The 24,985-nt window shown below is 28.8% G+C and overlaps 1 protein-coding gene across 1 annotated transcript in view; it reads left to right on the top strand.

Moving 5' to 3' along the window:
* The first annotated feature begins 14,904 nt into the window (after positions 1-14,904).
* LOC111027086 (octopamine receptor beta-3R-like) overlaps positions 14,905-24,985 on the top strand; it is a 162,996-nt gene continuing 152,915 nt past the window's right edge. The window contains exon 1 of the mRNA XM_022305309.1: positions 14,905-15,225. The gene's annotated coding sequence lies outside the window, so the exon portion shown is untranslated. The remainder of the gene's footprint in view (positions 15,226-24,985) is intronic.

Here is a 24,985-nt window from a genome sequence, read left to right as displayed (position 1 = left end):
GTGAACCAAAGAACACAGTTAAGAGCTGAAACTTATTGGTCTACAAAAATATTTCTGATTACAAAATAATGTAATTCAAATGATTGATTATCCATAGTAATAATAACTAATAACTAATTTATAATTTATATCATTATTTTTTTTTTCTATCAAAAGTCATATTTTCTAGTCATTTTGTATTCTTTTACTCAACTATTTATACATTTGTCATTGTCCTGCTGTTTTTCTTTCACTAGCCAACCACCATCATTATAAAAAAACCTTCAGGTAACTAGGTATAGTAAGCCAAACAAACCCATTTCCAAACTCCACACCCCCTTCTAATTCAATTAACCCCTTTCAATGCCATTAAATTTAACAAACGCCTTGCGACCTCTTCAGAATATACTTTATCTTATTTTTCTAGAAATAACCAATAATAATTATTAAAATAAATAAATATATATATGTATGATACGTAATAGTATGATTTCAGAGCCTTTGAATTTGTTTTACCTATTAACCCATTCCTACGGTCGACAAAAACAATAAAAACGTATACTATTTTCATTTGTTTTACTTCTTATATTCACATGAGCGTGTACTTCCAGATTGTGAATATTTCCTTTAATAATATTATAACAATAGCTAGGTAATAATAAAAAATGTGCAGGGAACAACGCGTTACTCTTGCAGAAAACGACAAACAGGATCAAAGCAGCAACGTTTTAATACTGTATATAAACACACGAATATTATTATGTATAAGTATACCGTTGTTGTAAGTTTAATATGTTTGTATAACTTGAATTATACCGTCGCCATCGTAGCGCATTCAAATTGTATATAATTATTTAAGGCCGTAAATTATCCCGCTGAGCAAATAGATAAGTAAAGGACCACTTGTGTACTTGTAGGTATCCCAAACCCAATTAAATATATGTATAATATAATATGTAATGTGTACCTATAAACCTTTTGTTTAGGTAATTAAAACGACCGTATAACGTATAATATTATGTATTATTATTATTGTTTCGTCGTCGTTGATACCAAGATTTTATACGTGGGTCGAGGTAGAGCCGGTATAGGTACTCTTATTGGGATTGGGTTTGGTTTTTGTTTAACACACGTGTGAAGACAAAATAAACAATAATTGTGATATAATTCATTTCATTCAACTATTATGTCTTCGTATTTTGAACAGACATTGCATTTTATGTTAGGTTTTTGTTTTTACCACTTCGATCACTAACATAATTTCCTTCGTTCATATCTATTCAAACGATTATTATCTTACATATTATATTCAGTCCCTTATATTTAAATACCTAATAAATATCAAGGCCACGTCTAAAAATTGAGACGGTTAGATTATCGATTAATCAAATAAAAATTGCACAATATCAGCTAGTATAATATTGAACTTGTATTTTTTTATGTTATTTATTTTTATATTTGTTAATATTTATTTATGGAAAAAAAACGTAATATTTTTATACTGCCACAACAACAAATATACACCTACCTTGGGTGTTTAGTTTACAACATAAATTATAACACTTTTTTTCACATCATAATAATATTTTTTTGATGAACGGTTCATGAACTACTGTATATCCGTTTAATGTTTAGATGGGTATCGTTTCGTTTTTTCTACTTCAGTTCACTCGTATTTGATAGAGCTAATAATAATGATAATACAAAGTATCATACCCCTATGAAAAGGGCGGGGAAGGAGGGGAGGTTGGCGAGTTTATTCATTGAATAATCTTGTACACTGTGCAAATTATTCAAGTAGAAGAAAATCGTACACACAATACGCAAAATAGTCTGCCACTTTTTAGAAACAACGTTTATAACTTGGAAAAAGTTTATCAAAACGCATAACAAATGTCAAGGTTCTTCATTAAACATCTCTTTGCGTATCATATTTAAAATATTGAATCGTCTTACAGTTCTGTGCTGCTAGAAATTATTTTTTTTTACTGTATAGCGGACACATCACACAATAATAAAATATTAAGATAGTAAAGACAACAACATTTTGTATTTAAACCACTCAATTTCCCACTAAGGGTTTTATAAAATGAACGTTTATGAATAAATAATATTTTTCTATGCAGACACATCCATAATATGTAATATAATTCATTAGACTTTCATTTTGAACTTGTCATGAAATATTTACACGACGAGACAGATATAAGAATACGTCATATTTTATGTAAATATATTATCATGTAATAGGTAGGGGAGAAAAAAAATATATAATTTGTGGAAAATCCGACTACGTAAATTATTTAAAATCAAATATCATATTATAAGTTTATCGGGGTGGTGCACGGGAAAGTTAAAATACTTAATCCTCTTGACACACTCACCTGAATACACCTGCGATAGACTTATCGTCTTCGGTAATTTATTCGCTGAATAAATGTGATTATTGCCGTATGTGACAAATATATTCCAAGGATTATAAGGAATGAATTTAATCTCTGCAAAGTGCACTTAGTCCTTGTTAACTCGTTCACAACTTGGGACAGCATTCAAGAGATCTACTAGAAACGGGAAAGGTCACCATTGAGAATGGTAGGTATAATATTCAAATAGTAATTGAATTTTCTATAGTTATTTAAATTATTATACCTATTCATAATGTTCAGTCGGTATGGATATTATTCGGAATTCAAAATATCTGGATATTGTTTTATAACTGCATTAATTTTCTAATTTGAATCTTGTTTTACTTAAACAATATCTGAAAGAATAATTTATTAGATAATATAATAATAATTGAATCTTGTCAAGAATATAAATTAACAAAATAATTGCATCTTTGCAAAATAATAATTAATGTCAATGGTAGATTTGAATAATTTTTATAAGTGGTTGTAATTTCTTTTCTCATACACACATATACTATTTTTCCACGAATACTTTATACTAAATTTTTACATTTTAAAATGTATACTACTCACGAGCCAAATTCTTCAATAGACTGTGCTCTGTCATATTTGAATATGTATATATATGTTACCGACCCAAGAAGACTAAGAAAGAATGTGACTACAGACGACTGTAAATCCAAAGTACAAAATTATTTTTCTTAGAGTTCGAAGAGAGGTGAACCCAAATCGATGGCATCTAGGACTATAGTAAGACATATTCATATAACGTGTTTTTATTTTTTGAATTCAATAAGCACATCACTTTATACTGAAAAGTTTAAAATATACCCTAACACATCGGGAATCAAGAAGTAGCAGACTAAATAAAAGAAAAGAAAGTTTAAGTATTTAAGTACTTGATATTTTATTATTAATTGTATGAACTAATACCATTACAAAATATTTAACGAAGTGTTAAAAAATAGTTTATGTTTTTAAACAATGAGTTGTATTTGAAAATGTTAAAGTCTATCCCATTATTCCCATTGCTATAAAAAAAAATGTGAATATTTACGAGTAAACCGTTAACTGTACACAATCCCTATTGACATTTTTTTAAAAATACTACATTAATACGAGAAAAGTCATATTGTTTAACAGAAATAATAATATAAAAAATAATCATATACATGTGTTATTATTAAAAAGTAATTATAAATCTATATTTTGGGTGGGTTTCTGGTCTATAGGTACAAAAAAGTAAAAACGTCTATAATACCAACTTTCGCCATGAGTATAATAGATTAACTGCAATGGCATGTGGGTGAGCCAGGTTCATAGAAGTCTTCTCTGATTAAATTATTCGGGTCTTCGTTTCTACTTATTTCAAAAAGGTTGTATTTACAGTATGCATACTCGCTAATAAACGCGAAAAAGAAGAAAAATGCGAAGGGTCCAAAAGTCAAATCTCATATCCCTCTGAAAAGCCATACCATCCCGAAGTCCTGTCACACCCTAATGCGGACCAACGCCCCCACACTTGTCCTTTTAAGACTTTTTTTCGTTATTTTTAGTGTCGATCGTATTTTACTGGTTGTCCTTCAAAAGGTTTGTTCATCATCATACATCACTTGTATTATTATTTAAACCTGTCCATACTTCAATATCCCCAATGAACTAATTTCTAATAAATTGTGAGCGAACTGTAAGGATATTATGTAGGATTTGTATACATGCATCGTATACATCATTACTACGATAGCTGTTGGAACTTGTCTATAGCACTGATACAAATGAATATCCTGCAGGATCGGACTGCTGGTAGAATGATTATTGTGCCTACACGACCTAACACAGTGTGTGACTGCTGTTCAAGGGCCTGTTTATTATACTATATAATACGATGATTCATACAATTAAAATTAAATAAACTAACTCTACTTACTATCAATTTATTTATTTAAAAGATGAAGTTTCAGTTTTATATAATATAGGTATAAAAAAAACTTTTTTTTAGGTAGATCAAGTAAAACTTTAAATATTTAATTTTACTCCAGAAATGAATAGAATTAACAATTATAGGATATATAATATTATAAAATACTTAAAATGGTGATTTAAATTTGTACATTTGTAAGATTAGAATTTAAAAATGTATATTACAAAAGTAAGTCAACCATAAATGGTAATAAATAAATGTAACTTTATTTATTCGAAATTCACACCTTTCGTTTAACCTAACCGATGTATATACTGTATGTTCAACAACGAATAATGACATAAAATATACGCAGTGACTTGTACAGAATATATTAAATTGAATTCATTGTAAAAAAAAAATGTTATTTTTTTATGAATCGTGTGGAGAATAATCCATTTTTTCTAAAAAAAAATTATTTACCTATGGTTGAAAAAAAATACTATACAATAATAATTGATCGAATATATTATATCCTATTATATCATTTTGTTTTTATAGTAAATGAATAGTAAACCATTTTTTTTTATTTATTTTTTTATTAGGTTTTAATGAAAACCTGTCGTATCCATTTAATAAATTCAGAAATGTTGGATGTTGTTGGGATATGTAGAAAACTGATGAAAAAAAAACCCGTTCATGCAAATAATTGGCTTTGTAGTGGTCAGTCAAATAATAATTATTTAAAATCGTAAACCAAATACTGCGTACAAACAAAATTTGGTATAATGTATTAACAGCACGGGCATGGTTATTAATACGTTCGAGTTAAAACAATCGCATACAGGATGAAACAAAATTTGATTATCCTGCACGGTATTCGGAGGTTCTAAACTTTCAGATACTATCAACTTGATATTTTTATGTCACGTATTCAGTAAATTGTATTTGCATTTTATATAAGCGCAACCAGAGCGTGTTTTTGGATATTTTCATCGAGACAAACAGATTATTTTGTCGTGCGTGTTGCTTAATAAATGATATGTAATATTATGTAACGAACAACCCTTTGATCAACGATTGCGAGAGTTAGGCTACATAACATAACATACAATTTTATAAAAAATATTTCTAGGAAAATAAATTGACAATAATTTTTCGAACGTTTGTTACTGTTCACATAAATAATAATTACACGAAATATTTTAATATTCCAAGGTTATGTAAGCTATTGAGTCCATGTCTCTATTGAGAATTATTTACAAAATATGTTAAAAATACCGACTGATAAAAGTAACACTGTCCAGTTAGTCGATTTACGATAAAATAGCAGATGTTCAAGAGCTTTGTGTGATATATACTATTGGTAAGTAGGTACTAAGTTCAACAATACTGTACCTAGAAGTTGAGCGATGTGTCACACCGGAGACTTTGTGGCATTGACTTTTTGCCTTTGAAATGTTTTTTTTTTTATATTTGTAGTTCGTCACACAAAAAATTTATTATATTATATTATATTATATAGGTACTTATGAAAAAGGTACGTAATTTCGAAACTCTTCGAAAACAAACCCACTACTGCGTGACTGGTTTTGCCTGTGCCCAGTCGATGGACGGTATAGCTAACGATATAGTTTATAGATACTTTAATGGTATAAGTTAATTAATATATTAAATTATGTCTCTATATGCCATAGGTAATATGCATAATATATTAATACTATATCCAACAAGTTATTCTAGTAATTTACTTTTATTTACATTCATATGATGGTGAACATTGACATTTTATTTGATAAATTTTAAGTGTCTTTGAACGTTTTATTTGACGATATTATTCAAAATGGAATCTGCCCAGTAGTATTATATGTGTTTTTATATTGAAACCGTTTCCCTGAATCCCTGAGGAGATTCAAAGTTTAACGAAATATTTACAATGCATTGGGTCTTCAATGGTCTACCACTTTCGCCGAAAGAAACGACCGTCAACACTTTTGGTGATTGTTCGTCGTACACGCAATTTATTTGTAGAGAGATTATTATTATAAAAATCTGTATACTGCACACTAAAGATTTATACGTATTATAGTATGTATAATATAGTAAAAATAGTTTTTTAGTATTTCAAACATTTAACAGGAAAATAGACCGATAATTATTGTGAGCTAGACGTTTTTTTTTATCCGATTTGGAAAAAGTATGAGAATTGAGAATGTGGGCAGATACATTTGAGTTACGAGAATATTTTTTATGGTCATCAGAGGTACTCGCAAACACAAGATACGACAATTCTTATTACATTATATTACTAGTCTCATACAACATTGTGATATCCTCATGAAAATTTAGCAATGAGTTTAAAAAAAAAATTATTATCTTTTAAATTTACGCTTAGTGGCCATATTTTAAACACTTAAGATGTGTAACCGTCCAAAGAGTATTCTGTGAAGATGCTTACAAAATATGTCTTCACTATATTATATATATATTTTTGAGAAGTACAAAATCATCGAGAAAATATTAATGTTTTAATAATGTAATTTTACATTAGATTGTAATTTACAATAATTATTATATAAAATATGTTGTTATTCGAAATAAATTATCTCCAGAACGGCTTTTATAAAATTGTCTACATTATTCGAGAATATGCAACATCAAGAATAATATAAAAGCACTATGGAAAATCTGACGGCAAAAAAATGTTTTTTAACATAATACTCTACTTTTAAATTGAAAACAGAGACGAGATTATTTTTAAGATAATTAAAAGTGCGATGGAATATCATGGGTAAGAAATTTACTTGTTTATAAAACTTAGATCGTAAGTAAAAATATTAAATTTGACCCCTAACACATTTGTCCGATAGACACGAATTTCGTTTATTAATATTATTGTATTTAAAAGTGGAATGTTGAAACTCATTCGTAATCAAATCATGGTATTTTTACGTGCTACTTCAATGTGTAATCTCGTTTCATATTGTGTTTATTTGATCAGCTGTGCTATTATAAAAGTGTCGGATGTTTTCGGCACAGGGTTCCTCATCAATGACGTGGTATGAAAATACTCGGTCGTCGTGCACAACTTTTTGTTGCGATTGGACGAGAAGCTGACGTGCAGATTCCGGTGGAGACGGTCATTGGTACTCGGCCTCCTTCGAACGTTCATTTCAAAGTCGAAGAAAATCGTCTCGGTGTCGGTCACCCTGGAGATGTACAGTTACGCGATGAAGGTGACACTTCATCTTCATCAGAAGAGCTTGTCTTTTAGCACAGGTTCCTGTCCCGACGGTTTGGGTTGAATGGCAGCAGTTCACGCTGGACCACCGGTCGTGAACGCCGGGCACGCACAAATCAGTTTGTGCCTCAAGGTTCGGAAATAACGATGTTTTTAATTGGACAACCTAAGCTGACTGAGAAATCTGCCCTGTTATGCCCTACTGTGCCACGAACATGCTTAGCGTGACACATTATTCTGTTGAAATTCACAAAAAAATTATGAATAATATTATGTCAAATCATCTCGACTCATGATTCACTCTTGGCCCTATAAACCACCATAATTGAGTGCAGCATATAAAAAAACGTAATTATAGGTACATAAAAAGTACGATACTTAAAACAATTAATAAAGTATAATGTATTGAATGTTTGTTAACTGTTATATTGTGATACTTATAAAATACCTCAAAATTTAAATTATTTTAGATAATATACTACATGAACTTGATCTGCGTAGGTTGTTAAGTAACGTTAATAATGTTAAACTAAATATTTGCAGCTGGTTTTAGTTGCAACTGAAATTGATCAAGAACTATAAATTTGCTTTTATGCACCCATTTAAAATAGTAGTATATACCATGACTGAACAAAGTTATGAATTAATAATATTTATAACTATACTTATAATCGTTGGTATGTGAATAACAACATGGTTTTAAATTGAAGAATTATTTTTCAAATTAAATAATATTATAAAATATTAGTAAAATCATTACAGAAGTACATGGCACACAACGTTTCAATAAAACTTTAATTTTTCCTAAACCATCAGCTAAAAAATGTCATGAGACTTATTTTTGTTAAGACAGTCCTCGCCCCTCGGGTGTCATGGTCGTGGTTAAATCTCAATAAACGTCCATGAAGTATGAAGTAATTTGGATTAGTAACCATGGATTCGAGTAGGGATGATGTCGCCGTTACTCCGGCTACCCTCGATGTCATTAATCATTATTGATGACGTGTTTCCGTCAATCATGCTTACGGATTGTATACGACAATCGTCGGTCTTATCTTTGGTGTCGTTACCGGGACAATTATAAGGGTATTCGTTGCAGGATCCCAGATATTGGCTGTAAAATACGGTTCGGTGCTATTTGCGTAAAAATAAAAACACCAACAATACTGTCACACTTTAAAAATAATTGATATTATTTATTACACCCAAATGCATGCAACGAATTAGCAAGTTCGTATTTATTATTTATCACAATTTGTTTTGAAAAGAAATAAAATAAAAGTAAAATGAAAAACTTAACAGCCATTTTAATTTTTGTACTGTTAAAAGTTTTTAATGAATTAAGATGCTAACGCCTTTTACGCGTCAACACCTAGTGTATTGCTGTATGTGTGTAAGTAAAATAATTATAATACAGAATAATATATCGGACCATGGCCAATTATAGTATCCTCGAAGAAAACGAATATTCTTAAAACAAAATATAAAGATAAAAAAGGGAACGCTATTATTGAAATTATTTAGTACTCACTGAAAAGGAGTTTCAATGATTTATTTATTTACGTGCGAATTGAAGTTCATACTCAATAATCTAGCATGACACAATTTTGTAGGAGGTTTTTTTTTTCGTGATAGATTCGTACATGGAATATTCTTAATAACATATATAATTTTAGAATATGGTCCTCTGGCCAAAAATTTGAATAGGGTGACGCTATGACATCTGCGGGTAGTGGGTATTTGCTGTGACTCTGTGAAATAAATTTGTGGAATTAGTCAAATTTCTCGACGAAAAACCGGAACATTGAAATACAATGTCCGCGTTCCTCTGTTAAAAAAAAATCATGAAATTATTCAAAAGTTTCGTTGGAAAAAGAGAAAAAACGAAATACAATGTGTGCCCTACCATCCCCTCCACTGGTCAAAAATGTGAAAAAGGGAACCGTAGGGACACTAAGAGGGGTATTTGGAATAACTTCTCGAAAAAAATCGTAGAAAAGGGATATTTTCATCGGATGGAAAACAGATAGTTACCCAAATGATATTTGTATACAGTATACTTCATCTGATAATGGTATGCTGTTTTTCTTTTTTATCATTATTATTGTATCGTTAAGTTTAAAACAAAACTGATTAATGAATTGAAAGTAGCATGTTTTCTAGTGTCATACGATATTGTACATTTTGAACGTGTTAAGAATTATTGTAATGTTCACTGTTCAAGATAAAAAACTCCAACTCAATTTATACAGCTGAAACAATTTTTATCCCTAATAATATAAAATGTAACAGAATATTAGAAGTCAGGATTTGTTTAATGCTGTAATATTAGGTACAATCAAATTATAAGGAAATATTTTTCAAAGTATGTAAATAAAATGAATAATGAAAATTAATTGAAACAACAATTATTTTAAGTCTTCTTTTTCTTTTTCTTATTCCTTCAATACAAACTATACGGAATCGGCCATTCTTGTCATACACCTGATGTACCCACCTCCAAATAGCTGTGTTCCTAAACTCTTCTTTACTTGAAGCTAAAAATATTCATACACTACAATATAACAAACTATTATGTCTATTGATGTAATAACTACAAGGTATTGTAAAAAATAATTATTCATGTAAAAATGGAGTAATATACTGGAACTTAAATACACTGACCACCGGGTAAAAATATTATATACATTTAAACAAAATTAAACAAAAATTAGAACGATGATCATACTTTGAGTTTTGACACATTATTGACGAGATGCACAGACGTCAAACGTCCATTACAGTTCTATATTAGGCATCTGTTAATGCCACTTAAATGTAAAATCATAATATGACATATGGTTGGTAAATTATATTTTGATTAGCCATTAATACACATTATGCAACAGTTTTGTGTATCTCGTCGTTCCTCGTTAGTAGTTCTACAAAGTTTATATTAGTCGATGTTAAAAAAAAATGTATGGTTAAAAAGTTTAAAATGAAAATAAATGTAATTACTTGCAATCCTAACTTTTAATTAAATTTATGATATGTGAATATGTCTTATTTAGAGATCGGGAGTTGATAACTTAAAAAAAACCATTTAAAAAAATGCAAAAACATCAAATGTCCTTAAAATATGTATTTAATGATCTAAAAACAAAAAAAAAACTTTCGAGGTTGTTAACATTACTTGAACTATGTATTTATTTTTAACCATCAAAAACACACTTAAGAAAAAATATATATATTTGATGAAACTTAATAATTATATTAAGTATTTGTAATTTGATGTGTGATGGAGGATGCACTTTATCTTATAATAATGTTCCACTAAATTCCACCACCGCCTATTCAAGTGAATTTTACAAGGTAAAACAAAATATTGTGTATCTCTATTTTCACGATATATTATATGTATTCAGAACATATACAATCGAAATAGTTAAAAATGACCTTAAGTCACAAACAATTATCTAATTAGTAGGTTTTCATTTTATTATTGTTTTTTTTTTTTTTTACACATTTGCCCCAACTTCTAGAGTTATTGGTGTTTCTGAAATACTAGGTTTTTATTGTAACTGAATACCAAAACACATTTTTAGAAAAGCATTGGCTAGATGTTCTAGAAAACAAAAAAGTCTTCAACTCCTGAACTTTAAATTTATACTTTAATCTATTATAAACCAAACACATTGTATAATTACATAATATAAGTATGGAGTTTGGAGAACGACTTTGAATAATCACCACAGTTAATGTATAAATTATAACACTCAGACGAAGATAATATTATTTGCATCATAAAAAAAGTGTCATTAATAATATTATTGTCTATTTAAATTGTTTGTGAAAATAATAAACTAGTTATGCCAGTTATATTGTAGATTCTGAGTGGAGCAATGAAAGTATTGATTTTTCAATGATGTGTGTTTTTATTGTGTCCGAATATACTTTTTATAGGAATCAAAAAGCTTTGATTTTAAACTTTAGGGTAGTTTTTGGTGACAAATTGGATTTAGTTTGTACTTTGCATAGTATAATGTACAGCAAAGCAATCGTCTAAATTTTAGTTATTAAAAATAATTGTATAACTTCTAATATATGATTTTTTTTTTGATTCTAAGCTAACTTCGATAAGTTTACTGTAAAATATCTTGATAAAATTACAAACGTCAAATAATATAATTCATTTTTAGTTTTAAAAAATAATCAAAAAAGTTTCTCTAAATTATTTGCGTTTATAAAAGTATTATACATATTTCGATAAACCCATGTCTACGAACTTGTAAAAAAATCATTTTTAGGTGGGTTGCGTGGGACTTGATAAGGTATGTACATTTTCATATCAAAGGTCTATAATACACGACTCCTATTGTTAACCAAAAATCATGAGTTAGTTCAAAACCTACATAAGCTTTTGAGTTATCTTGAAATAAAATCTAATTGCATCTGCATGGCTTTTTATTAAATGTTTTGTTTTCCCAAAACTGTTTAGAGTCGTAAACTACTTTATTCAAATTAAATTTATATTATTTTATAACTTTTTACATATTTTGATAAATTGTCACGATACAGTTTAAAGTATTAAATTTACTTTTAACTAAATTAGTAATATTTCATCGTTACATACATATAATATTATAATGTAATGTTGTTACAACAATAGTAAAGTTTCTTTGTCTAAATATTTATAATTTATATAACATTGCATGTAATTTAGAAAGTTATGATTAATTTATGATTTGAAAATTCAATTCGATGAAATATTATATTTTCATTATTAGTAGTTATTAACTAAAAAATCTAAAAACAGAAGTAAATTTATTTTAGTCAGTATAAACAATTTGGGAAAACACATTGATATTATTTATCATTTTACTTTATACAATCATATACCAAACTAAATTTCTAAAGCAGAAAATAAGATTTGCAAAAATAAATACTTGCCAAATTTATTCTTAATAATACCCTTTACATCAAGAATAATAATTTATTCAAATTTAATTGAATATTTTGCTCTGCGTGTTAAAAAAAAATATTCACTAAAACATTCTTTACTTGACTTTTAGTTATACTGGACTTGTATGTATTGTAAATTATTTCACACAATATACGTTTAATAAAAATTGTTAACTTTTAACTTCTTTAGATAATTAGGTACTACTTATTACAAAATAGGATATATATTTATGGTGTCAATAGCATAATTATAGTATTGTCATATTATATAGTTATAATATAGTTGTGTATAAATAATTAACATTTCAATTATTTTATTTTTATTTTGAATGCTTAGTAAAATTTAACAAGATATTTTTATAACAAATTTTCATTAATAAGTTTTAATTAAAAAAGTTATGTTACAGTCGTACACAAAATTCATATTTATACTGTTGATTAAACAAGTGTCTAAATTAATCAAAAGTTTTACCCGACGACTTCAGTATATTGGTTTTAACATATTGAAAAAGATGTACATATTAATATTAAAAGATTCATATATTTAATAGTGTATAAATAATACGATATAATAATATGTACATAACATAACAAACTATCAACACAAATTTATGTATACAGAATATATGTTATTGTGCCAGTATATAAAATGTTTTCCAGAATTTTAATATTAAGCGACGTTCTTATATTTTGTATGCACCTATAAGATGACTATCTATATGCCATAATAGCAAAACATATATTATTGCTAAAAATACAAACGCGCAATGTAACATTTTAAGTTTTTTAACTTTAATGTATTGCATCGTAGGTATAAATGCGATCAATAAAAAGAAAAATATCTGTATCGCAAACAATCGTGAATTTGATAGGAAATCACGAAATCCAATTCGTGCGAACGAATAATAATAATAATAAAAAAAAAAACATTTTGACTTATTGATTGTAGTTTTCCTCTCGGGTACTATTATAAAAAAAAATGGCTAACTGCCAGCAAACTCGAAAAATTTCGAACGATTCCGTAGACTCGAAATAGTTTAGTGTACGCATCGCAAAATACTAGGGATCATTATTAATTTTATTTATTTTTTCGGTTTTTATCGCCGACAATCGAATATTTTCTAGGTACGTCGCTCGTGTAGTTTATGGTATTATTATTTTTATTATTATCTAGCCGAGTATCATCCCGACACTGAGTTATCCGTGTAATTAGTTTCGATTATCATAACGCTCGTAGTCCCCTGCAGTCCTCGTCGTGTTCGGCTCCGGTCGAATTCCCACAGTCAATCAATACACGACGATTTATTGTTTAAAGAGCAGTAGCTCTCGGCTGCAACGTAAACGATTTTTTTTTTCATCACATATTTGTGTGTGTGTGATTGTTTCAGACACCATAATGGTGGATTGCGTTACACTGTCTGATGTAAAATAGAAACAATAATATATATTATAACGTTATACACTACATAATAGTCACAATATCTTCCCCTATACCTATATTATTTTGATGACCGCGATAATCGAACGTAGTTCTATATTGACGTTGAAAATGTGTATCGGAATATTATAATGATATTATGTTATTGTAGTACCGCTGTGGCGCAAAGTCGATTCGTGTGTAAAAAGCCATCGGAAATGAATAAAATTAATTGATATATCACATGGGTAGAATTCGATGCGGGCGAGTAAGTACTTGCATACGACTTATAATACCTATAATATATTATAGGTGTAGATTTTTCCGTGGGAAAACTGAGTGTACTTTCCGACACATCGCGCCTTTCGTGCAAAACGTTCGGATGGGTCGCGGCGGTCGTTCTTCACTTAAAAACCGTCTGTCCCCGATGGTGGTGTTGGTGGTGGCGGTCGTCGTCGGAAAGTGTCTGAGGTGCAGTATTCTACCCTCGCCGTCACTCCCCCCCCCCACCAAATGTATCGAGCAATATAACTTTTTCGCCCTGCGACGACGACATTGTCGTCATTGTTTTCAACACGGGTCGAGCCCGCCGATTTCATTCATCATCGCAAGTCCGCTCGCAAACCTACGACGATAATATACACACCGGTAGAGGTGTAGTATATAATATATTATGGCCGCGGCAGTGATGGGGAGGGGGGGCAGTACCTACCTACCCTCCGCGAGTGTACATAATAGGTGTTTGCACTTAAAAACCGGGGGAAAAAATTGAAAGACGAAAGGGGAGGAAAAAAAACCTCGAGGAATAATAATAAAAGCTCGCTGTCCGACCGAACCGAAAGAAGAACACAAAAATAAAATACGTACGTAATATAATATATATATATATATATATATATATGCACGTATATACATATTATAAACGAAAATCCCACGTTTTCAACAGATGGCGCGGAAATCCACCGACAAAGTGCCCGCGCGTCGTTTCGACCTAGGATATACGGTCGTCGCTCAGTAACGTTCGGATAACGGTAAATGCCGCAACGGTCGTCGGACAACGTTCAATCGTGCGCTCGCGCGTGTCGCCCGGTGATTAATATTTCCGCACACGGTTTCCGGTTTTTTTTTTTGTTTATTTTTTATTTGGATTTAGCTCGTTAACCGTCGTTCGACACCGCGCGCAGTCGCACTATAACACCGTTTAATTACTTTTCGAAAAAAAAAAAAAAACAACAGTATATTATTGAAATTCCGGTCGAATCGGCTCCGCCACGGAGGAGGCTATCTTCGCGGGTTCGCACGTCGTCCCTCTCGCGTACCTACCCAGTTCTCTGCACACGTAAGTCACTCGAAATATCATTATAATAATGCATATATTATAAACGGACGGGTACCGGCTATTGTGATATATTCTGGTGTCAAAGCGTACTCGAATAATTACACTGCAAGTGCCGTAAATCGTAGGAGATTTAACAATAACGATGATAATTTCACCGTTAATGACGGTCAATCGTTTTAGATTTTTACCCACTATTTTGAGGACAAATCATCGCCTTTAAAAAAAATAGACCTTTTTTTTGAAACGAATGAATTACATTACAAACTCGCGTCTTATTTCACGGCGAAGCTGATGATAAAATAATACGACATTATCGTTTTTGGGCTTTCGCAATAATATTTCAAGACTCAGGACAACTGTAGCGATTGTTAGGTACCACAGCGAAAGAACGCGCACATCTTTCCGAGGTTCGACTGCCCTTCTCCCCGGAGGAACGAATTCGGCACAATAATAAATTCCGATGACCTAGACGACCACGTAGAACGACACGAATAAAATAATTATAAATAATTACGTTAACAATGGTAATAGATATTATAATATGCAAAATGCAATTATATAGACACATAATAATCATAGAGCCCTTAATCAGATGACGTTTTCAAAACATGACCATGGTTGATTATTATTATTATTTTATACCGTACAGGATTTTGATTGTCGTACTCGAATATTTATTTACATACCATACTGCAGCTGCTGTAGTTAAGTCATAATAAGACACGCAAACCAATACAAGTGAAAATCCTTACTTGAGAAATTAATTACACCGGAACCTTGTAAGCTGTAGGTACCTACTGTATAAATATATATTGTAATAAGTAGTTAAAATGTTTTTCCGAATATTGCGATGTTTTGAGTAGGTATTAATTGATAATTATTATTTCAAAGAGTAAACGTATGAACGGAGTAAAGTTCTTAAGTGGGCTATGATGATATAGTGAGTACCAACTACTAATGATTGTGACATTCAATTTTAAATAACTTAAGCAATTTATTTGGTATGATATTTTACAAAACTAAAAATGCACAAACAGAGGACGAATAATATTTTGTGTGTCATGTGCCTTATACAAAATACAATCGTTTCGTTGATTAACGTATGAAATACTAAAAACTCTGCTTTAACATACAAATACAATTCAGATCTCACAACAATGGTCTGAGTAAGCATGTACTCTAAAGTAAGTAAAATGCAGCACCTTTCACAATATTTAATGTTTATAAAACTACAAAAAAATAAACAGTTGTTGCAATATTTATCATAACTACCTATAAGACACATCAATACGTTTAGTTTCAGATTTAATTATGATTATTTGCTATTCTTTATGATAAAGATTTAAGTTATTATACATTTTAATATTTCTATGCAGTAAGATGACCATTTTATGTCAAACAATTGATGAGATTTTTATTTATAAAAATAAACTTAATTTTTGTATCATACAATTTGAAAATACCCAGTAAAAAAATAATAATAGTTATTTGTAATTCTATAAGTCATAAATATTTTTTTAAAGATTTTAACTCATATTAAATTATATATAAAATTAAAGTTATACTATTTGGTGTCAGAATAGGTATGTATTACATGCAGTATAGTTAAAATTTGTATGGAAATATATTAATATTTTTTTGTGTAATGAATCCATAAGCCTAGATAACCAGTCGATAACTCAATATATTTAATAAGCTTAAACTTGTAAAAACAGCATTCTTTAGGGAACATTTTAGAAACTACCTCATAATTTAAAAATAATTAATTTTTTAAATATAAATCATAGAATTTAATAATTATTATAATACAGAAATTGTAATACTAAGTTTGGAATGAAAACGTTCAATATATTAATTTAATTAATATTTAACTTCATTAACATAATCTGGGCATAAGGTATTAATGTTTAATATAAAATATCAAATAGTTGATTTAATCAAAAATGTAATTATTATCTTTTGACGCCTATAATATTGTTCACCTATTGATATTGGAAAATGTATTCATACATTTCTCATTTAATTTAAAACGTATCAACGTATCATTCATAAAATATTACTTACTACATTTTAATTCAAACGAAGATTTAGTAACGTTTTGTGTAGGTATTAAGCTTTTAATTATAAAATCATAAACACAATTAACACTAAATCAAATGCTAGTAACAATATTTATAATGTTGATTTTCCAACATCTTAAGATGCCAATCAAAAACCATTCAATAATATTGTTTCCACTTATATAAATAATATTTTATGTGGAAAATGTAAAACACTTTAATTTATTACCATCCATATTTAATTGAAAGTATTCAAAAATGATTATTTTTTTTAAAACTAAAATGAATTATAATTGTTCAAAATGTACGGTGTTATATACACCATCAATCGCATGAAAAAATATTATTCTCTACTCAAAAAATGTTTATGGATAGGAATTCAAGTAATTTCAAAGAGAGTAGCAATTAAATGAACCAAAACTACAAGAATCGTTATTATTGTGATTTTTTTCAAATTAATGAAAGTGAATAAATTATGAAACCTATTTTTCCAAAAAAAAACACATTAGTTGAATATACAATTGTGTGTATAATCCTACAGTTAATTTCCCAATGCCGAATACCCCAAGGGCCAAGATGAATTTGTTGTATAAGTTAAATTTGAATATAAAACTAAATGCATGCATATACTCCATACCTAGTTTGGTCAGTGAGTAATAAATTAAATTAATATTCCATTACATTTTAAAAATATTAAAACATTGAGATTTAAACAAATTTATTATATCTCTAGAACACATGTTTAAATAGTAATTATACAATGTCATTCATTATTGATAAAATAATTACTTTTTACAATTTTTCAATTTTATTATTATTACATACAACAATGTTATGCGGCCTTGTAAACAATTAAATCTAAGTTGGAAAATACTTTTTGAACGTTTTAAAAAATTGCATGTGCTAGTTTGAAGAAAAAAGTCAATGGTTACTCAGAAGCTAGAATTTGTGTTATTTTTTTATTTTGTTGGCATGCTACCACTAATAACCACTTGTTTAAGATAAATAGTAAATAATATGATAAGGTCGGGTCACTGTATCGAACCACACACTTAAAAAATTTCTCTATTCACAGTCAGACGAAAAATACTAAATATTTTATAAAAAATGTATTTTATTTTCGGTGGGATGTGTAAATTTGAAAGTTAAAAACTTAAATATTTTATTTCTAATATCACTATTGGTCCTAATGTCAGCTTAGATAATTTTAGTCAAATAACCAACAAACCGATCGTGATTCGATATTATAGTATTATACTATTATGTATGTTATCGGTATTCATACCACTAGTCATAGTCGTATTTGATTTGTCGTTGTCAACTAAATATGTTTATTTATTTATAATTACGAGTGTAGTTACAATATTAAGTACAAGAATTATAATATTCAACCATACAATAAATATTGAAAACAAAATGTTCTTTCTAGATTTTAGAAAATATTTGTTTTGTTTATTCAATAATAAATAATAATATTGATACTTTGAAGTTTAAATAGATCGTATTTTATAGATAGTCGATTCAATTTGTTTATTTATAATGGCTAAACATTATAATATGTTGATAAGAATTTCAATCCAATCATTTTGAAACAATTTGTTATAATATTGTCCTAAAAATTGAACAATGTAAAATACTGAAAAATAAAATAACAAATTGCCTTTTTAGTTGTTGGGATGAAAAGATATATCGAAAACACACTAGGTATCAATCAAATAGTTTGAAATCGTTATTGATGAATACAGAATGCATAAAAAAACTTCACGAAAAAATAACAAGTAGGTGAAGCCAACGGATCTCTATTGAATAGGTAGTTGATGTTTTTGTTTATGCAGTTTACTTTGATAACTCGAACCGGTAAAAATGACAAGTCTTAGTATACATCATTAAAATAATTTTCTTTTCCGTCGTTTTATTGTTCGTACGTAGTAAACATTGAAAGCAATATAAACTGTACATAAAACCGATCTAACATTGTACCGATTCTGGTAATACGATGTTATGTCGCTCAGTCGTATATTTGTGTAGGTATATTGTGTCTTCGGATTTATGTGTGCGTGCTCAATTTCTAGTTATAATTATAATATTGACAAGCTATTTATACATAACATACTAAAGGCGATTTTGAGTAGAGTTTTACATGATATTACGTTACAAATGTCATGGCATTCTACATACAGCTGCAAAATGATGACAAACTCAAAATAATTATACCGGAAATTATTTTTAAAAAACTTAAGACATGCATATTTGTCAAAATAGAATTCACCTATACACGAACCCAAGCTATACGATTAATTTCCGTCATAAGATTTTATGATTTTGACTTTTCTTGTTGTTTGATCAGATGCCTCCAAGGCTCGAGTACCGTAATTATGCGTAAATACCAATCAAATTTATAACTTTATATTATATTAATAGAAAATTATTCTATTAAGTGTAGGCGTACAACTTTACCTCAAAATGGGGGCTTATACATTCGATACAAATATACCATGTAAACTAATAATAATGAACTTGATATTATGATACGTCTTTAGTGTAAATTAATAAGAAAAAATATGGTGAGAAATCTTAGCAAGTTCAGTTTAAACAAACTCTGATCAATAAAATATTCATATATTATATTTATTTTGATCTCAGGATTTTTTGTTTAGTGGGTAAATGAAAGAGACATGTTTAGTTGTAGAATAATACTTCAATATGGCTACTGATAGAAAATTGTATCTAGTTGCTACTTTGATGAGTAAAATATTTCAGTAATTGTCAGTAATGGTATGTATAGGTAGTAATTCAGTCTAACTAATTTCAAAACAAATATTATTTTGTTAACGATTTTTACATATATAAATATTTTCCTAACTAATAGAATTATTATTCATTACATACAAATATAAATTATTAATAGCTGACAAGAATTAAGTTCAATCACCGTATAAATTTCTTTAATTTACAAACATTCAATCTTTGGTTTATATTATATTTGAATGGAAAAGTGTTAGAATAACTATCGACTCGATTACACCACCAGTTCTATAATAGTATTTAATATATATCATGTATTACAATTACAGTATAGCCAGTTTATTGAGAAAGACGTGCGATCTGGTCGTTAAAGCTTTTTTTTTATATACCTTAATAATTTTTATAAACCCTTGTAAAATGAATTATTGTTTATTTCTTAATTTTTGCAAAGTATTAATATTTTTGTAAACATAAGTAAAAACAAAAATTTAAGCATAATGGATCGCTCGCCTTTTCTCCCCAAGGAATTTCCGCCTCACAAATGAACGTTTTTTAACGTCCACATAAAAATTCCTTAAAGAATCTTTTTTTAAATTATATATTTTTTTAATAATTAATGAAAGTATTATAATAAACCTATACAATATTATCATTAAGAATAATAATTGAAAATAATTTTAAAAAGTAATTGGATTTGATTGTTAGCAAATTAATAATTATATATTTATATTATATAAATATAATATGTGTGAAGTATAATTAATACCAAATGTTATAATTTTACTATATTATTTAAAGTAATACAATATATTAATAATTATTTAAAAAATAAAACGACCAAGTCTTCAAAAAAAAAAAATAAATAAAAAAACAGACATCATTGTAAAATCAATATAATATGCATACGTACGCTCAAAATTTAAAACATAACAGAAAAATAACACAATATAACGTATTAATACAATCTGAATAATAGCATATTATATGATTATGCCTTGAGTCAAATTTAAAAATGTTTCAACATTTTCCCCGCACACATAATATATTTTCACTCTGTCGTGTAAGTATTCTGTTCTCAAAATTAGAGAATTTGTCAAAAAAATCAAAAAAATAATTGTGAACGCTTAAAAATCCATACAGCAAAATAGTATTAAAAAAATCACATTAACCAATCATAACTGCACAAATGATGGTTAATCTAGAATACCGAAATTGTTATCAAGCTGGGTTAGCATAAAATGGTAATAAAATTCATAAATTCTGAGACTATTACTACCGTGAAATTACATAGATACTTGAAAATCAATACTCATACATTTTAGCATAGATAGGTATATGCGATTTTATTCCACACGTCTACGAAGTTATGTGTAATTAAACAATTATTTATGCTACGTATAAGGAATAAAGTTATCAAAGATTAAGTTTTCAAAAGTTTACGCTAAAATAATATTGTTTCATGCTTTTTACCTTCATTACTCAAATCGTGATGGTTTTAATTGAAATTTGAGAATATCATATCTAAGAGTGATAAATATTATTTTGTTCTACATACAATTATTTAAAATTTATGTACATAACATTTTTTTTTAATTACATATTAAACAAAACCTGAAAAACCTAACCAAATTATTATTTTAATTTTTATTTTACATGTACTTAATAATTTATACACAGTCGATATTATAATATGTTAACCAAAAATATCGACTCTCTGGTACGTTCAGAATTATATTATTGCCACTCCAAAATAATAGATGTTAAAAATTATTAAAACTGGTGAACTGGATTTTCTCTATAGTACCTACGTTTCGAGTGTACCTCGTCATGAAGTAGGTCACTGTTACGATGAGTGTAATGGATGCATTACATTTGAATACTATTATAAATCATTGCATACAAAAATCAATTCTGTGTGGTGATGTAGTTTGTGTCAGCTTCTATTTCTAAGAATATTTTACAATTTCACTATTAGTAATTTATTTATCTGTTAACATGGTAGGAAATTTAGAAACGATTGTAGCCTTAAGTATCGGAATTTTACCAAGCATTGAGTGAACTAGAACAAAATAAAACACCGTCTAGAAATTAAAATTATAACAGCGAAACTACTACAATGGAGAAAATGATTAGTAAATGATACTTTACTCAACCTCATTCGAAATATATACAAGAAAAGTAAAGTACCTGTTGATTGTTGTAAAAGCATAATTAAAACTATACTGGATAATACAAAAACAGAAACGTTTGAGCAGTTTAGAAGAAAATGAGAACTCTTAGTTTATGAACATATATTTCGTGTTCAAAATTGTTACGTAAATACCCAATTGGTGAATAAAATGGAAAGTTAAGGATTACTATAATGAATAAGTAACAGCTAACACAAAGATAAAAAGAGGTGCTTTTCGAAAAAAATCATAAATTATAGATAAATTATAAAAAACAAAGCTGTTATCGTAATAAAATGTAAATTATAACAACATCAGAGAAGAAAATATTTCCTTGATACATTAATATTTGTAGACGATAATGATATAACATAAATTATAGCTAAATAAGACAGACATAAATATTGGTTTGTGCCATAAATACACAAAATACAGAAACTGATGTTATTTAAGTTACTATGCTAGTTCAAGTTTTCGAATTCTCGTATTTAGGGAGCAAGATCATGTCAGAAGGTAAGGATGTCTTAGAAATCAAATAATGAATAGGATGTACAGGCCGCTTTCAATAATAAAGTGATACTATTAACATCAATGAAACTAAACCTGAACATCAAGAAGAGACTCATCAACACATAAATCCGAGAAGCATAAAATCGTATGAGGGTGAAACTTTGTTCATAAATGAAACTGAAAGAAAAGTATTAGAATCATCGAAAATGTGGTGTTGGATCATCTTGGGAATGTAAGCTAGTAGAGTGAAAATGCAACAGAGATGTACTCGAAGAAGTAGTCGGAGAGGAACGTTATTTGATGGATTTTATTGAGATGAGAAAAAGTTGTCGGACGTACATTTAGATACCCTCAGAAAAACTACATATTAAACACCCAAAGGCTTGGTAGAAAGCAAAAAACTACCACGAAGTTTGACCTTGCAATGTATATCGAACAAATCAAGTGAATTGAGGAGTCGGAAGCTATAAAAACTGAAACAAATAGTAAGTAATAGTTTAGTTAAGCCAACCCAAGTTTGAAAAAAAAACACGGTTTGGTTTAACGAGTTTTTCACATGATAAACTTAATTATTATTTATTACAATATTTAAATATAAATATTATTTTATAACCTCTATTGTATTATGAATATATAGTATGCCAATACTAATTTCTGTCAGTAGAATGATGTTAGTTATAAGTTATAACTCATACTTTATAAGCCACTACAGTATTTTTATTGTTTTATTTTTATTGTTAGATATCTCGAAAGCATAATTATTTTTAACTTAAATGTATAAAGGGTCTTTGTTAAAATTTGAGAATAAAAATCAATTTAACTATAGATAGTTATCCATCATCATTTTACACAACAAAAGTGTCTAAAGTCTACTCACCTAAACAAACATTGTGTGAGCTAATAATAAAAATGTTCTGTTAGGTTAGGATAGGTATGCAAAAGAGCAACACAAAAATATTAATTTTAAATCCATGATTGATAAAGACATTTTTTTTTTTTTTTTTTTTTTTTACAAGAAATATACAATCTATACAGATAAGCACAATAAGTATATGTGAGATAGGGGTAACAAAGCATTAAGGGGTTACGTGAGTAAGAAGCCACCCAACGGTAGTACTTAGCTTGTTTATTATGTGATTATTATAACTTATTAGGATTAGGTTAGATGATCCCTACACCATTTCCTTTTCAGTCTGCGACGGGGATTTCCAGGAAGTGACGGGATATGTAAGCCTTTTATTAGAGGATTTACATGGTTTTCTAATTTATAATAGAATCGTTTATAGAAAATAGCATTTGCTTTAATTATTTGGTATCCAGGTATGAAGATATGTGTATATTTAGTGAAGTGTGTTTCTGTGATAAGGGCGATGTCGATACGTTTATCATATAATACATTTTGTAAAATATTTACATGGTTTTTAAGACCATTAGCATTAAATTGTAAAACTAGGAGGGACTTATTTGTAGCAGAATTATTCATTTTTTTTTGCCAATAAGCTTGAGATTACCTGAGTAAGTAGTGAGATTAATGGATTGATGAGAGTTTTAAGCTCGCTTACAAAGCTTGCCATTAGCGAATTAATATCGGGAGTAGGCAGAGGAATATTAGATTGTGGATGTTGACCTTGAGTTGCCTGAGCATACGTTTGAGGTTGGCTAGGAGGAGGATTGTTGGAAGTGGTATTGCGTGGGTGGCTATCTTGTACATTGTTAGGCTTATGACTAGAGTTTACATGTAATTTTTGATTATTTAGGTTGGTTTTCTTACGTTGCTGGAGGTTTTTGTAAACTGTGCATCCCCTGTAGTTTGCAGGGTGGTTACCTGTGCAGAGGGCGCATCGCATTGGGTCTTGACGTGAATTTGGACAGGCAGATGAAGAATGGTCATCACCGCACCGGACACAACGAGGACTATATCCGCAGTAGGCTTTGGTATGACCATAAGCTTGACAGTTCTGGCATTGACTAATAATTTTAGGCTTGTGAGGTTCTTCTATTTTTATTTTTGTGTGCAATAAGGATTCAAGTTTAAAAATCTCATTTGAGTGATCTGTTGGCTCGAGGTCGACAAAAAATAATGGCAGGGGTATTTTGCTAATTCTGTGAATAACCTGCGTAACTTGTCTGACTTCATATAAGCGAAGTTCGAGTTCACTTTTGATCATTTCCGTTGGAGTGGATGGGTGCAAGTTACGAATAACTATACGCATGGGTTTATCTTCTTTTAGCTGGAATGTATGGAATTCAGCTTCCGCATCTCTTAAGTAGTGAACT

This window comes from Myzus persicae, unplaced genomic scaffold, assembly GCF_001856785.1.
Source record: "Myzus persicae strain clone G006 unplaced genomic scaffold, MPER_G0061.0, whole genome shotgun sequence".
Taxonomy (NCBI): Eukaryota; Metazoa; Arthropoda; class Insecta; order Hemiptera; family Aphididae; genus Myzus; species Myzus persicae.
This window is presented reverse-complemented; position numbering and strand designations above follow the sequence as displayed.